Here is a 16100-nt window from a genome sequence, read left to right as displayed (position 1 = left end):
GAAACGCGTTGAGTCCCGGAGAGGTATCGTGTCCCATCGAGGCAACCGTATTTCAGTAAGGAAAAGCTGTTTGAGGTGCTGGAAGTTCCCCTGAGTGGCCACAACTGGAGAAGCAACTAGCTTTGCCACACCGCCATTTGTAGCAGCAACGCGGAAGCGGTGAGAGCCGCTTGGCTGTGCGACCATAACCTTTTAGCTACATGTATTTTATCATTGCATGAATGTGAGTTTCATTTTGGGAGGCCCAGGCTTATTTTTACCATAAAGTTTACAGACATATTTGTGCTATGATATTCTTGTTCTTTCTTTCAGATAACCCCCACACAAGGCACATGGTGGACATCATCACAGGGTCTATAACACCTGTATTTTTTCTCACAAATGTGAGTACAACCATTGGAGTTCACAAGACAAATTTCATCATTTTGTTGCATATTACACTATTGGTGCTTTTTTCTTCTCTTTACCTTCTTGCATTAGCAAGCATGCATCTAAGTTTTTGTCCTAGTCTGTTCTATTGTCATCTTATCTACTCCTACCTCTCTACTCCAATTGGATTTTGTCTTTAGAAGTTTTCTAGTACTATCTGTATTTAATTTACATGATACATCTAGTATAGGATGTGCTTTATTACAGTATATACATTTGTAGGTATCAAGCATACAACTATTGAGTCATTTCTTTATACTGTTTATCATATAGGTAAATGCACAATGCACTTACTGTTGTATAATGCTACAGTAACACATTTCTTAAATAGAGGTTATGAATCTTTGTCGGATGTATAGAACAACCTTAGCCTAGGATATTTGTCACCTGCATTCACATCCATCAGAGAAAAAAAAGTGCCAATGTCCTAAGTAGCAACGCCTTAAAGAAAATCAACCAGATCGCTGCTGTCAGCAATTACAATAAATCTTATTTATCCTATGTTTTCAATCCTATGATCATCTTTATTTATAGAAAAATATTAAAGAATACCAGTTTCCTTTTCCTTGACTCCTCTAACCTTCACCAAGGAGTTATAAAACAAAATTAGTTAAGGCATAATGTACACAGTTGGGTGACAGCTTCTTAAATGAGGTACACTCACCCTGCAGCTAAGCAAAAAGAATGTGAATTAATTTAAGAAGGACAGCATTAGAAAATGATGGAATACTCAGCTATTGAATTTCAGTGGGTCAAAGGCCACAGGGGAAAATTACTGCATATGTAATTGGTAAAAAAAAAAAACGTTTTACCCATTATGCAAAGCCAGTTTCTTTAACCATTTAGTGCTTCAATGCATTCCTCTCTTTTACAGTATTGAAGGAATAAGATTATTCTATACAAAACAAATTACATAGTTACATAGTTACATAGTAGATGAGGTTGAAAAAAGACGTAAGGCCATCAAGTTCAACCTATGCTAAATTTAGACAACAGATACTTTATTCTATATCTATACTTACTTATTGAACCAGAGGAAGGCAAACAAAAAACCCCATTAAGGGGAACAATTAATTCCTTCCTGACTCCAAGAATTGGCAATCGGATTAATCCCTGGATCAACACCCTTCCCATGTATACTTATTTGGTATATCCCTGTATACCTTTCCCATCTAAAAAAATGTCCAACCTTTTTTTGAACAAATCTATTGTATCTGCCATCACAGTCTCCATGGGAATGAATTCCACATTTTAACTGCCCTTACTGTAAAGAACCCTTTCCTTTGTTGCTGGTGAAATCTCCTTTCCTCCAACCTTAAGGGATGGCCCCGAGTCCTTTGTACTGCCCGTGGGATGAATAGTTCTTTTGAAAGCTCCTTGTATTGTCCCTGAATATATTTGTATATAGTAATCATATCCCCTCTTAGATGCCTCTTTTCTAATGTAAATAAATCTAATTTAGCTAGCCTCTCCTCATAAGTTAGAATGTCCATCCCCTTTATTAATTTGGTGGCTCTTCTCTGCACTCTCTCTAGTTCCATAATGTATTTTCTTAGGATTGGTGCCCAAAATTGTACTCCATATTCAAGGTGTGGTCTTACTAATACTTTGTAAAGGGGCACTTCCCTTCCATCCATGTTTACTTCCCTTCCATCCATTGCCCGTTTGATGCAAGATAAGATCTTGTTTGCCTTTGCAGCTACTGCATGACATTGGGCACTATTGCTAAGCCTGCAGTCTACAAGCACTCCTAAATCCTTCTCCATCAAGGATTCCCCCAATATATCTCCATTTAATATGTAAGTCGCCTTTTTATTCTTGCATCCCAAATGCATAACCTTACATTTATCTGTATTAAACCTCATTTGCCATTTACCTGCCCACGTTTCCAGTCTCTCCAAGTCCATCTGAAGAGAAATTACATCCTGCTCTGATTCTATTACCTTACACAATTTAGTATCATCAGCAAAGATGGAGACTTTGCTCTCGATCCCAACCTCAAGGTCATTAATAAACAAGTTAAAAAGCAGGGGTCCCAGTACCGATCCTTGAGGTACTCCACTTACGACTTTAGCCCAACCTGAAAAAGTTCCATTTATGACAACCCTCTGTTGTCTGTCCTTTATCCAGTTTTCAATCCAGGTGCATATATTATTACTGAGCAATTTTCTTTATTTTGTACACCAACCTCTTGTGTGAAACCGTATCAAAAGCCTTTGCAAAATCTAAGTAGACCACATCAACTGCATTACCCTGGTCTAAATTCCTACTTACCTCCTCAAAGAAACAAATAAGGTTAGTTTGGCAAGATCTATCCTTCATAAATCCATGCTGACTATTACTAATAATTTTGTTTTCCATTAGGTATTCCTGAATATTATCCCGTATTAAAGCTTCAAGTAGTTTCCCTACTATTGAAGTCATGCTTACAGGTCTGTAATTCCCCGGATGTGATCTAGCTCCCTTTTTAAATATAGGCACCACATCTGCTTTACGCCAATCTTGTGGTACTGAGCCTGTGGAAATGGAGTCCTTGAATATAAAATATAATAGTTTTGCTATTACTGAGCTTAACTCCTTGAGAACTCTTGGATGTATGCCATCGGGGCCAGGTGCCTTATTTACTTTAAAATTTTCAAGTCGCTTATGAACTTCTTCCTTAGTTAACCAATTGGTCATTAATATTCAGGTTGTGGCTTCCTCCTGTGGCGCTACTATTGAACTTGATTCTTCCCTGGTAAACACAGAGGCAAAGAATTTGTTTAATACCTCTGCTTTTTCCTTATCTCCAATAATCTGCCTACCCATCTCACACTGAAAGGGTCCTATATTTTCTTTTCTCATTTTTTTGTTATTAAGGTACTTAAAGAACTTTTTAGGGTTGACCTTACTTTCTATTGCAATCCTTTTTTATTATGCATTTTTGCTAATTTAATTGCACTTTTGCAATTTTTGTTACATTCCTTATAATTCTGATACGATGTCTCTGTCCCTTCTGACTTAAAGAATCTAAACACCTTCCTCTTCTTGTCCATTTCCTCCCCTACCTGTTTATTTAGCCACATTGGTTTTGACTTATTTCTTTTACACTTATTACCCAAGGGTATACACTGATAAGTGTGCTTTTCTAACAATGTTTTAAAGACTGCCCATTTATCTTCTACATTTTTCCCTGCAAAAACATCATCCCATTGTATTACTACTAGATTAGACCTCAGTTTATTAAAATCTGCCTTTATAATTTTTAAAGTCTTTGTTGAACCCAAGTAATCTGTTTTTTGATAATTTATTTCAAATGAGACCATGTTATGATCACTGTTACCCAAATGTTCCAGGACTTGAATATTTGGTATTACTTCTACATTGTTTGATATGACCAAATCCAGAACTGCCCCTCTCCTGGTTGGTTCCTCAATAATTTGGGTCATAAAATTATCTTTAAGCACCCCCAAAAACCTGTTTCCTTTTGTTGTAACGATAATCTCATTGCCCCAGTCTGTCTGGATAATTAAAATCCCCCATTATGCAAACATGACCCAGTTTTGATGCCTTCTCCATTTGCAAATGTATTTTAGCTTCCTCAATCTCACAGATATTTGGTGGTTTATAGCATATTCCCACAAACATTTTCTTTATACTTTTACCTCCACTGCTAATTTCTATCCACAAGCTCTCTACATTTTCATCATTCCCTTCATAATCATCATCCCTTATAATAGGTTTTAGATCCGGTTTAACATATAAACATACTTCACCTCCCCTTATATTTGTTCGATCCTTCCGAAAAAGGGAATAACCCTCTAAATTAACTGTCCATTCATGAGTTTCATCCCACCATATTTCAGTAATGCCTATGATATCATACTGCTCCCTTGCAGCTATTAATTCAAGCTCCCCCGTTTTATCTGTCAGGCTTCTTGCATTAGCAAGCATGCATTTAAGTTTTTTTTCAGCCTGTACTATTATCTTATCTTCTCCTTCCTTTCTGCTCCCACTTTTTTTAGTCTTTAGAAGTTTTCTAGTATTATCTCTATTTACTATGGGTATCTCACTGCTTGTCAAACTTGCACTTGCCCCCATTCTACCTCCATACCAGCTTGTATCCTCATCTATTCCATTTAGTTAATTATCTGTTTCATTCCCCTCCCCCCTCCATCCTAAATTAATGTAATACATTTTATTAGTGCCTGAAATATGTATCAACACATTGTGAGAATTTTTTTTAGATGTAATAAGTACTAATTTCTCTGAAGGATTACAGAAAACATAATTCTATATTCTAAACACATTTCTCGATATTTTATAAACATTAATAATGGCTATATATATAAGTCACACTTTTAACAAGTGACTAACAAATTGATAAATTCTTTAGGTAGTGTGCAGTAATAATATTAAATCTGAAATCTTATATTCTGGATTAAAAAGAGTAATAATATTAATATGTGTATAATCCATTTAGGCAAAGCATTATACAAATACATTATTATTAAAACAATGGAATAAAATAGAGGCGAAGGAAAAAGATTTAAAGGAATATATATATATGTAGGATATATATATATTTTTTTATATATATTTAAAGGAATATATATTTAAAGGATTATATATATATATATATATATATATATAAAAATATATATATATATATAAAATAAAAAAATAAATAGATGATACCGTTCTGTGGCTAACGAAATGCTTTTATTTGTGAGAGCTTTCGAGATACACTGATCTCTTCTTCCGGCGATGTTACAATGAATGAAGCAAAAGGTATACTTAAAAACAGTGTCTCTTGGAATGTTATCTGTGCTGTTCCTAACCCCGGTGTGGATGTGTTTTATGGCTAGAGGTGTCAAAAGGTTACTGAAAGCAAGTGAACAAAGAGTGTGTATGTGTATCAGTGTGAATAAAAATGAATGGAGAGTCCACAGTATATACAGTGCTTTACACAAGGTGTGTGTGGAGTGGGAGTGGATATAAATGGTGTGGGTGGGTGTGGAAATGTGAGAGTTTGTAGCACAACTAAAAGTGTGTGTGGATACTTAGTGGTCCCTATTGGTGTATAGGGATGGAAAAACAAGGAGTATTAGTATGTGTGAGAGACAGCTGTGTGTGCATACATATAGCACAGTATGTACAGACATGGCCTTTAGCGCTCATGGGACGAGAGTTCACTACTGTCAGTAATGACTCATAAAATTTCGATCTCTGTTTAGGCCACTGCTAAGTGTCCCGAACCGTTGCATAAATTTGTATTCATGCAACCGTCTCTCTTTCGGGCTTTAAAGATTACCTTTGAGTATGGCAACCCTCAGATCGTTCATCTTATGGCCAGGGGGCCAATTGCATTCAGTTTGATTAGCAGGTCGGTGGTATCCTGGATATAGCTGGGTGTGTTCCTGACAAGTGGTTTTAGAATGCCCTCTACCCAGCCAGAAATATTCTCGGTAAGTGTGCCAGATCCAGATATAATAGGGCGCCCAGGGTTGCCCTCTTTGTGAATTTTAGGGAGCATGTAGAATGTGCCAGGTTTTGGGTTAGCTGGTATCAGGTCCAGAATTTGTTCTCTTGTGCGGATCGGGAGTGTTTTAATGATCCTGTTGAGTTCTCGCATGTATTTTTTAGTTGGATCCTCCTGCAGTTGGGTGTAATACTTTGAATCAGAGAGTTGCCTGTGTGCTTCCCACAGGTAGTCTGTGGTGTTCATTATGACCACTGCTCCTCCCTTGTCCGCAGGTTTGATTGTTATGTTGTGGTTGGCCTTTAGCGATTCTATGGCTCTCCTCTCCATCAGTGTCAGATTATATGTTTGTTTCCTTACTTTGTCCATGATGGTGGTTTTGGCGCTGTGTCTGAAGCTTTCAATGTACCGGTCCAATGTGGGGTTGCGCCCAGTTTGTGGGATCCAGTTTGATTTTTGCTTCTCCCTGCTCATGTGAATCAGAAAAAGGGGGGGGCAGGAGAACACAAATTGGATGTGTCTCCCAAGAGAATCCACTATAATGCACTCCTACTAAATTTAAAATTTAACTTTTAATATATTATCATAAAACATATATTACCAAAAACGTTGTGTATTGTGCATTAAAAATAAATTAAATTGACAATAACTAGCATCTGTGTCAGTGAATGTGTGTTGGAGTGATCTCAACCAACAATTGGTAGTAGAAACTGCAGGACACAGAACGCTGCTTAGTCAGGGTATAAACCCCTCTGGGGCACCTATGAGATCAGGTACACAAGTAATAGTAAATAAATAAATAGACATGCACACTCAGTGACTGAGATGTATCGTAAGACTACCGCAGTCCTGCTTAGACTTGTAGACCACAGAGCACTTGAAGATGTTAATTATACATGTGTTGCCATCCAATATATATAGAAGTGCTACTGATAGTATAGTGATGGAGGGTGAATGATTCACAGCATAGTGAAACAAATGTTCACAGCATATTGATCATTGAATCATTCTACAACACACTCCAAATGGTTAGATCATATAAGAGCAGGCGTGCTTGCACACTGAGTGTAGGTGAAGTACCCTATTCAGATCTACATAGATAAGTCCAGGAGACTACAAAACACTACATAAAAGCAGCTCCAAGTAGGAGACTGACAACATGGCGCGTCCAACGCGCGTTTCCCTCCAGCAAAGGAGCTTCCTCAGGGACAAATCTGGAGGGAAATGCGCGTTGGACGCGCCATGTTGTCAGTCTCCTACTTGGAGCTGCTTTTATGTAGTGTTTTGTAGTCTCCTGGACTTATCTATGTAGATCTGAATAGGGTACTTCACCTACACTCAGTGTGCAAGCACGCCTGCTCTTATATGATCTAACCATTTGGAGTGTGTTGTAGAATGATTCAATGATCAATATGCTGTGAACATTTGTTTCACTATGCTGTGAATCATTCACCCTCCATCACTATACTATCAGTAGCACTTCTATATATATTGGATGGCAACACATGTATAATTAACATCTTCAAGTGCTCTGTGGTCTACAAGTCTAAGCAGGACTGCGGTAGTCTTACGATACATCTCAGTCACTGAGTGTGCATGTCTATTTATTTATTTACTATTACTTGTGTACCTGATCTCATAGGTGCCCCAGAGGGGTTTATACCCTGACTAAGCAGCGTTCTGTGTCCTGCAGTTTCTACTACCAATTGTTGGTTGAGATCACTCCAACACACATTCACTGACACAGACGCTAGTTATTGTCAATTTAATTTATTTTTAATGCACAATACACAACGTTTTTGGTAATATATGTTTTATGATAATATATTAAAAGTTAAATTTTAAATTTAGTAGGAGTGCATTATAGTGGATTCTCTTGGGAGACACATCCAATTTGTGTTCTCCTGCCCCCCCCCCTTTTTCTGATTCACTTTTCAGTTCACAGTTTGCACCCACTTTTTTGGATTACCATTTATTTACTCATTATTTGCCTCAATTAGTGTGGTTTTGTGATCACTCCCTAACCCTAGTGTTTTTCTCCCTGCTCATGTGCAGCGGCTCTCCTTCTGCCATGTTGGTATAATCTTGGTTGTGTCTGTTGTGGAAGAACTCCATAAGACGCAGCCTTCTGAAGAATTCTTCCAGGTCACTGCACAGCTAAATCTTGTCCATAGGCTTGGTAGGGCAGAATGTGAGACCCTTTGATAATTCTGAGGACTCTGCTTGATTAGGTGTGTAATCTGAGAGGTTAACAGTGCAGTCCAGTTCTTGGTGACTGTCAATGTTTGTATTATTAGTTGTTGTGCTGGCTGCTGCCGAGTATCTCATTCTTAGCCTCAGTCTGTGCAGTTTCTTATCCTTATTGCTAATAAGACCCTTCAGGAGTTTTTCATGGAATGTTTGGAGTCCTCTCCATGTGTCTGTGTGTATTTCTCCTGTCTCCAGGGTGCAGTCTATCATCTCTTTTGTCTTTCTCCTGTTGCTGTAACAGATGCTGATCAGATGGTTCCTTAATCTTTCTGAGTTCCTGGTGCACAGTTGTTGGGAGAATTTTGTGTTGTATGTGGTGGCAAGTGGGTTTTTGAGGACGAGTCCTTTTGGGATCAGATGCTCCTTCTTGCATTTGCTGAGGAAGATGATATCGCTGTCTAGTTGTGCCTGCTTTTTCAGTAAATCCTTTAGCTTCATTTGAGTGCGGTACAATGTGGTATCTTCCATATTTTCATGTAGAGGTATCAGTACCGTGTTAGCCGAGCTTCAATAATCAAAAAATAAATAGATGATACCGTTCTGTGGCTAACGAAATGCTTTTATTTGTGCGAGCTTTCGAGATACACTGATCTCTTCTTCCGGCGATGTTACAATGAATGAAGCAAAAGGTATACTTAAAAACAGTGTCTCTTGGAATGTTATCTGTGCTGTTCCTTCCCCCGGTGTGGATGTGTTTTATGGCTAGAGGTGTCAAAAGGTTACTGAAAGCAAGTGAAGAAAGAGTGTGTATGTGTATCAGTGTGAATAAAAATGAACGTGCTGTTCCTTTAAACAGGTTACTGTCTGGTTTATTCAGTCCCAGGCACTGAGACTGCCACACTGAATACAAAAGCAAAACAAAACCCTGCTCATCTGAGCAATAACTTAACCAGGTTCACCCTGACTGGGGTTGGGGCGGCTTGCCCGCTTCCAAAAACAAAAATAAGGAACTTTACAATTTGAGAAAGGAACAGAATGATTTAACCTGTTTGGGGAGAGGCTTTTCCCCTTTCTGCTTCCAGCAGCATTCCTGCCTCCAGTCTCTTGGGGAGAGGGGAGAGGAACTCGGAAATCAGCCTTAAATACCTGGTGTCTATCTAGCAGGACAGGTGACAGAAATCAGGCAGCAGAAAAACTCTGGTCTGGATCCCTCATCTCTCAGTTCCAGCAACTGCCAAACTGTGGGATGGAGTACGTGCATTCTGAGGCTACACTTTCCAGCCTAAACAAGATAGAAGCTGTCCAGTATCCTGGGTGCCCTATATATGGAATTTATTACTATCCCCTGGTTTCTGTCACATATCCCCCCCTCAGCTCAGACCTCGAGGGATGAGCGACAATGGATATTAGGGAGTGCATCCTTGACAACCAATCAGCATTGCCATGTTTGTGCCCTGACCTGTGCTCCACATAAAAATTAAAGGGTTGTAGGCTTAGGAACCACCTGGTCACTCTAGCATTCTTCTCTCTGTTTTGACACATTCAGGTGAGGGGGGCATTATCTGTGACCAACCATAATTTTCTCCCCAACAGATAGTATTTGAGCGTCTTTACAGCCCACTTTATTGCGAGACACTCTTTCTCGACTATGGAGTAATTTTTCTCCTGGGGATTTTGTTTCCCGACTTAAATAAAGGATGGGGTGCCCCTCACCTTGAGACTCCTGGGAGATTACAGCCCCCAGCCCTACCTCAGGTGCATCGGTTTGGACAAAAACTCTTTAGAGAAGTCAGGTGTGACCAACACTGGTTGGGCACAGAGGGCTTCTTTCAGGCTTCTAAAGGCCTGTTCGGTTTTGGGGGACCACTTTACATTTGCGGCCCTCTTGCTTTTGTGAGGTCGGTTAGTGGAGTTGCCTTAGTTGCAAAATTGGGAATAAACCTTCTATAGTAGCCAATTAATCCCAAAAAGGTCCTTACTTGTTTTTTTGTAACTGGCCTTGGCCAATTTTGTATCGCCTCTACTTTGAGTGTTTGGGGTTTGAGTAAACCTCTGCCAATGGAATTCCCCAGATACTTGGCCTCCTCCAGACCAATAGTACATTTAGCGGAGTTAGCAGTTAGTCCAGCAGACCGAACTGCGTCAAGCACAGCTTGGACCTTTGGAAGGTGGGATTGCCAATCTTCACTATGGATTAACACATCATCCAGGTAGGCGGCAGCATACCGAGCATGTGGCTATAAAATTTTATCCATCATTCTTTGGAATGTGGCAGGAGCTCCATGTAAGCCAAAAGGCAGCACCCTATACTGAAAGAGGCCGTCTGGGGTTGAGAAGGCTGTCTTTTCTTTTGCCCTTTCTGTGAGGGGAACCTGCCAGTATCCTTTTGTTAGGTCTAGGGTCGTGAGATATTGGCCTTTGCCCATTCTCTCTACCAGTTCATCAACCATGGGCATAGGATAAGTATCACATTTTGACACAGCGTTTAGTTTACAGTAGTCATTGCAAAACCTTGTTGTACCGTCTGGTTTTGGGACTAAAACTATAGGGCTGTTCCACCCACTTTGGGATTCCTCAATTACACCTACAGTAGTTTTAGCATTTTTTTTAACCTCTAAATTTATAGCCTTTCTTTTGGCCTTTGGGATTCGGTGCGGTTTAAGGTTAACTCGGACCCCCGGTTCAGAGATTAGGTCATGTTCAATTACCCTAGTTCTACCTGGCTTTGTAGAGAAGACTTCTTTGTTTCTTCTCACTAGGTTCTGGACCTCTCATTTCTGATGAATGGACAGGGTTTCAGCTATGCTAACCTCTGGGTCAGTTTCTCGATTCTCTGACGGACCTGGGGGTACTAGGGTTAATAAGACCTCTCTATCTTTCCAGGGCTTAAGTCGGTTTGCATGGTAAATTTGCTCAGGTTTCCTCCTACCTGGCTGTCTCACCTTGTAATTTACTTCTCCCAGTCTTTCCAAGACCTCATATGGCCCATGCCACTTAGAAAGGAATTTACTCTCTACGGTGGGAACCAGAACTAGCACCCTATCGCCTGGATAAAAAATTCTGACCCTAGCACCCTTATTATACGTATTCCTCTGTGCCTTTTGAGCTTTTTCCATGTGTTCCCTCACTATAGGTAGGACCGCAGCCCCTTTCTTTGGATCCTGTTGCAAGAAGGTAAGTCTCATGCCTCCATTCCCATACCTGCCTCCATTCCCTTCCCTGCCTCCATTCCCTTCCCTGCCTCTCTTCCCTGCCTCCCTGCTGTGTGGCAAACCCCCCTCCCCCAGAACCGTGTGGTGAACACCCCTGCTGTGCGGAGGCCCCCGCTGCCATGTGGAGGCCCTCACTGCCATGCGGTGACCCCCCTGCCTTGCAGAGGCCCCCCTGCTGTGCGGAAGGCCGTGCTGCCATGCAGCAACCCCCTTGCCTTGCAGAGGCCCCCCTGCCATGCGGATCCCCCGCTGCTATGTGGTGACCCCCCTGCCTTGCATATGCCCCCCTGCCATGCAGAGTCCCCTGCTGCCATGTGGCGACTCCCCCTGCCTTGCAGAGGCCCCCCTGTGATGTGGTGGACCCGCTGCAGTAAGGCGATCCCATCTGCCTTGCGAAGGCCCCCCTTGCATTGCGGAGGCCCCACTGCTGTGCAGTGACCCCACTGCCTTGCGGAAGCACCCCCTGCCATGCGGAGACCCCCCTGCCATGCAGGTGAGTGTGTGTGTGTGAGTGACAGTGTGTGAGTGACAATGTGTGAGTGACAGTGTGTGAGTGACAGTGGGAGGGTGACAGTGTGAGAGTAACAGTGTGAGAGTGACAGTGTGTGAGTGTGTGTGTGTGTGTGTGTGTGTGTGTGTGTGTGTGTGTGTGTGTGTGTGTGTGTGTGTGTGTGTGTGTGTGTGTGTGTGTGTGTGTGTGTGTGTGTGTGTGTGTGTGTGTGTGTGTGTGTGTGTGTGTGTGTGTGTGTGTGTGTGTGTGTGTGACAGTGTGAGACAGTGACAGTGTGTGACAATGTGTGACAGTGTGAGACCGTGTAAGACAGTGTGAGACAGTGTCAGTGTGTGACAGTGTGAAACAGTGACAGTGTGAGACACTGACAGTGTGTGAGACAGTGACAGTGTGTGAGAGTGTGAGACAGTGACAGTGTGTGACAGTGTGAGACAGTGACAGTGTGTGAAAGTGTGTGATAGTGTGTGACAGTGTGAGACAGTTTGAGACAGTGACAGTGTAAGACTGTGACAATGTGTGACAGTGTGAGACAGTGACAGTCTGTGACAGTGTGTGACAGTGTGAGACACTGACAGTGTGTGACAGTGAGTGACAGTGTGAGACAGTGAGTGACAGTGAGTGACAGTGAGTGAGAGTGTGTGACAGTGAGTGACAGTGTGTGAGAGTGTGAGACAGTGACTGTGTGTGAGACAGTGACAGTGTGTGACAGTGTGTGACATTGTGTGACTGTGTGTGAGAGACAGTGTGAGAGACAGTGTGTGTGTGAATACAGACACCCACAGTCAGTCAACTACCCACCCAGTCAGTCATAGTCACCCACCCGTGTCAGTCAGTCACCCACCAACCCGTGTCAGCCACCCACCCACCCATCAGTCACCCACCCACATGTCAGTCACCCACCCGTGTCAGTCAGTCACCAACCAGTGTCAGTCAGTCACCCACCAGAGTGTCAGTCAGTCACCCACCCAAGTATCAGTCAGTCAGTCACCCACCCACATGTCAGTCAGTCACCCACCAGAGTGTCAGTCACCCACCCACCAGAGTATCAGTCAGACAGAAGTGTAAATTAGTCAACCCAAGAGTCAGTCAGTCAAAGTGTCAGTCAGTTACCCACCAAAGTGTCAGTCAGTAAACCCCCCTCCCACCCCGTCACCCACCTCCAACACTGTCAACCACCCCCCACCCCCGGCACCCACCCACCACCTCACCCACACTCTATCTCTCTGCCACCCTCTCTCTCTCTCTGTCACTCTCCCTCTCTCTCTCTCTGTCACTCTCTCTCTCTGTCACTCTCTCTCTCTGTCACTCTCTCTCTCTGTCACACTCTCTCTCTCTCTTTCACCCTCTCTCTCTCTGTGTCACTCTCCCTCTCTCTCTCTCTCTCTCTCTCACCCTCTCTCTCTGTCACCCTCTCTCTCTATCTCTGTCACTCTCTCTCTGTCACCACCTCTCTCTCTGTCACCCTCTCTCTCTCTGTGTGTCACCCTCTCTCTCTCTCTTTGTCACCCTCTCTCTCTCTCTGTCATGCTCTCTCTCACCCTCTCTCTCTCTCTCTCTCTCTCTCTCTCTCTCTCTCTCTCTCTCTCTCTCACCCTCTCTCTCTGTCACCCTCTCTCTCTATCTCTGTCACTCTCTCTCTGTCACCACCTCTCTCTCTGTCACCCTCTCTCTCTCTCTGTGTCACCCTCTCTCTCTCTCTTTGTCACCCTCTCTCTCTCTCTGTCACCCTCTCTCTCCTTCTGTCACTCACTCTCTCTCTCTCTCTCTCTCTCTCTCTCTCTCTCTCTCTCTATCTCTCTCTCTCTCTCTCTCTCTCTCTCTCTCTCTATCTCTCTCTCTCTCTCTCTCTCTCTCTCTCTCTCTCTCTCTCTCTCTCTCTCTCTCTCTCTCTCTCTCTCTCTCTCTCTCTCTCTCTCTCTCTCTCTCTCTCTCTATCTCTCTCTCTCTCTCTCTCTCTCTCTCTCTCTCTCTCTCTCTCTCTATCTCTCGCTCTCTCTCTCTCTCACCCTTTCTCTCTCTGTCAAACACTCTCTCTCTGTCAAACACTCTCTCTCTGTCAAACACTCTCTCTGTGTCTCTCTTTCTGTCTCTCTCTCTCTGTCTCTCTTTTCTCTCTGTCAAACACTCTCTGTCTCTCTTTTCCCTCTGTCACACACTCTCTCTCACACTCTGGATATCTTATTTACCATATATATATCTTAACTGCCCAATACCTACACCGAATTAACCTATACTGCTTTCATCCAGATCTGACTCGAGCTTCACACCGGAGACATCGGGATCCCCCCTATACCAGAAGACAGGTAGGGAACACCTCCCCTCCAATATATAATATTTCGAGAATGAGGGTACTGGACATTGAGGGACATTGGATCAGGTAAGATCCCAGGCGGGATTGCTGCTTTAGGTATTGTGAAGCAGGGGTGCCCAGGCACTGGTTAAGGGGTTCAGGAAACCAGTCATTCACATCTGGCTTTTTTTTCTAGATACAACATTTACTCACACACACACACACACACACACACACACACACACACACACACACACACACACACACACACACACACACACACACACACACACACACACACACACACACACACACACACACACACACACACACACACACACACACACACACACGTAATTATGTAACAAAGACTAATTGTAGTAAACTATAAATGTAATACAATAAATAAACTTTTGTGTCAAAAACTAATGTTGTTCTTACTAGGAATTTATTAAATTTCTTTTTAAATAGCAGGGGTGGGGGCGGGGATAAGTGGCAAGTAGATTTTTTGGTTTGGCGACCACTGTACTGTATATATATATATGATCAAAACATGATTCAAGCCTGCTAACCCTGTCATGGTAAACTCCTAAGATAGGAATTACCTACACTAAATGAACACAATTTCTTATTGTTCTATGGACTAAACTTCATGAAGTATGTGAAAGTGCCCTTCACTATGGACATCTTAAAAATACATTTTTCATGTAAATGAAATTGCAGAAATGTAGGCCTACTGTACATTCACAAAAAAACTGTTAAGCTTTCACGTGCTTCAGGACACATGCATATGATTGGAAAAGAAAACACAGTTTTATTCAGCTTTTGCAACATTAAATACACGTAATGTAAAAACCTGTCTCAGAGGGGGAAATATCTGAGATGGAGACTTCTGAAGTAGAGGGTGTGGAATTTGTAATTTTAAAATTTTGACGAGGTAGAAACTTAGGGCTCGATGCAGTAAGCACCGAAAAGGCACTCTCGGCAGGGGTTCAAACTCGGCATGTTTTTGGTGTGTTGCCCTCGCAGTATACAGGAAGGGACGAATCCCTGGTGAATCCCAGCGAGAGCAACACGCCGAGTAGCCAGCGGCGAGACAGTCACTCTCTCTGCGCAAACATCGGCAAAAAAAATAATATTTGTAATCAATTTTTATTCATAGTGTAGATGTGCAGGGATACTGCTTCCCGAGATACAGGCCCCTTTATGAGGTGCCGGTATCCCTCTGCATTTAAATGTCCCGATCAAGTGACCGCGGGATGTAAACAAAGCAGAGGGATACCGGCACCCCATAAAGGGGCCTGTATCTCTTGAAGCAGGGGGTCCCCGGACTTAAAACAAAAGCGGTTCACCTCCGGAGACCCCCTGCACATCTACACTATGAGTAAAACACCCATATCAATAAACAATAATTCATTACCGTAGTGGCTTTCCGATATGGTAATGAAGCAGCATTAATATATTTTTAATAAAAGTGTACGGGAGCAACCCGCAACCACATTGATTTCAGCCTCAGGGAACAATTGCTTCCTGAGTTACAAACCCCGGTATGGGGCATCGGGAGCCAGTGTCGCCACCATTTTTATAGCATCCCAGACATGACGTGCCCACTATAAAGATGGCGGCGACACTGTCACCGATGCCCCAAACCGGGGCCTGTAACTCGGGGAGCAGGGATCCCTGAGCCAGAAATCAATGCGGTTCAGCTCAGGAGACCCCCTGCTCCCACACAAAATTATTAAAATATATTAATGCTGCTTTATTACCATAGCGGCTATCCGCTAAGGCAATGAAGGGGTTAAGGCATAATAGCATGTTTATTGGGGACAATTTCCCCCAATAAACATTGCAATAAACAACATACACCCCCTGTGCCCCCAACAACCCCTATACCCCCTAACATACAGTACATATATTAATTTTTTGTGATGCACAGCAATGATACTATAGGACGGAGGTGACCCTCAGGTGTTCCCCGCAGGTGTCCCTGCAGGCCTGCAGTACCAA

The sequence above is a fragment of the Ascaphus truei genome, chromosome 5, assembly GCF_040206685.1.
Source record: "Ascaphus truei isolate aAscTru1 chromosome 5, aAscTru1.hap1, whole genome shotgun sequence".
In the NCBI taxonomy this organism is placed as follows: domain Eukaryota; kingdom Metazoa; phylum Chordata; class Amphibia; order Anura; family Ascaphidae; genus Ascaphus; species Ascaphus truei.
The sequence above is the reverse complement of the archived record's forward strand: the minus strand, read 5'-3'. Positions refer to the sequence as shown.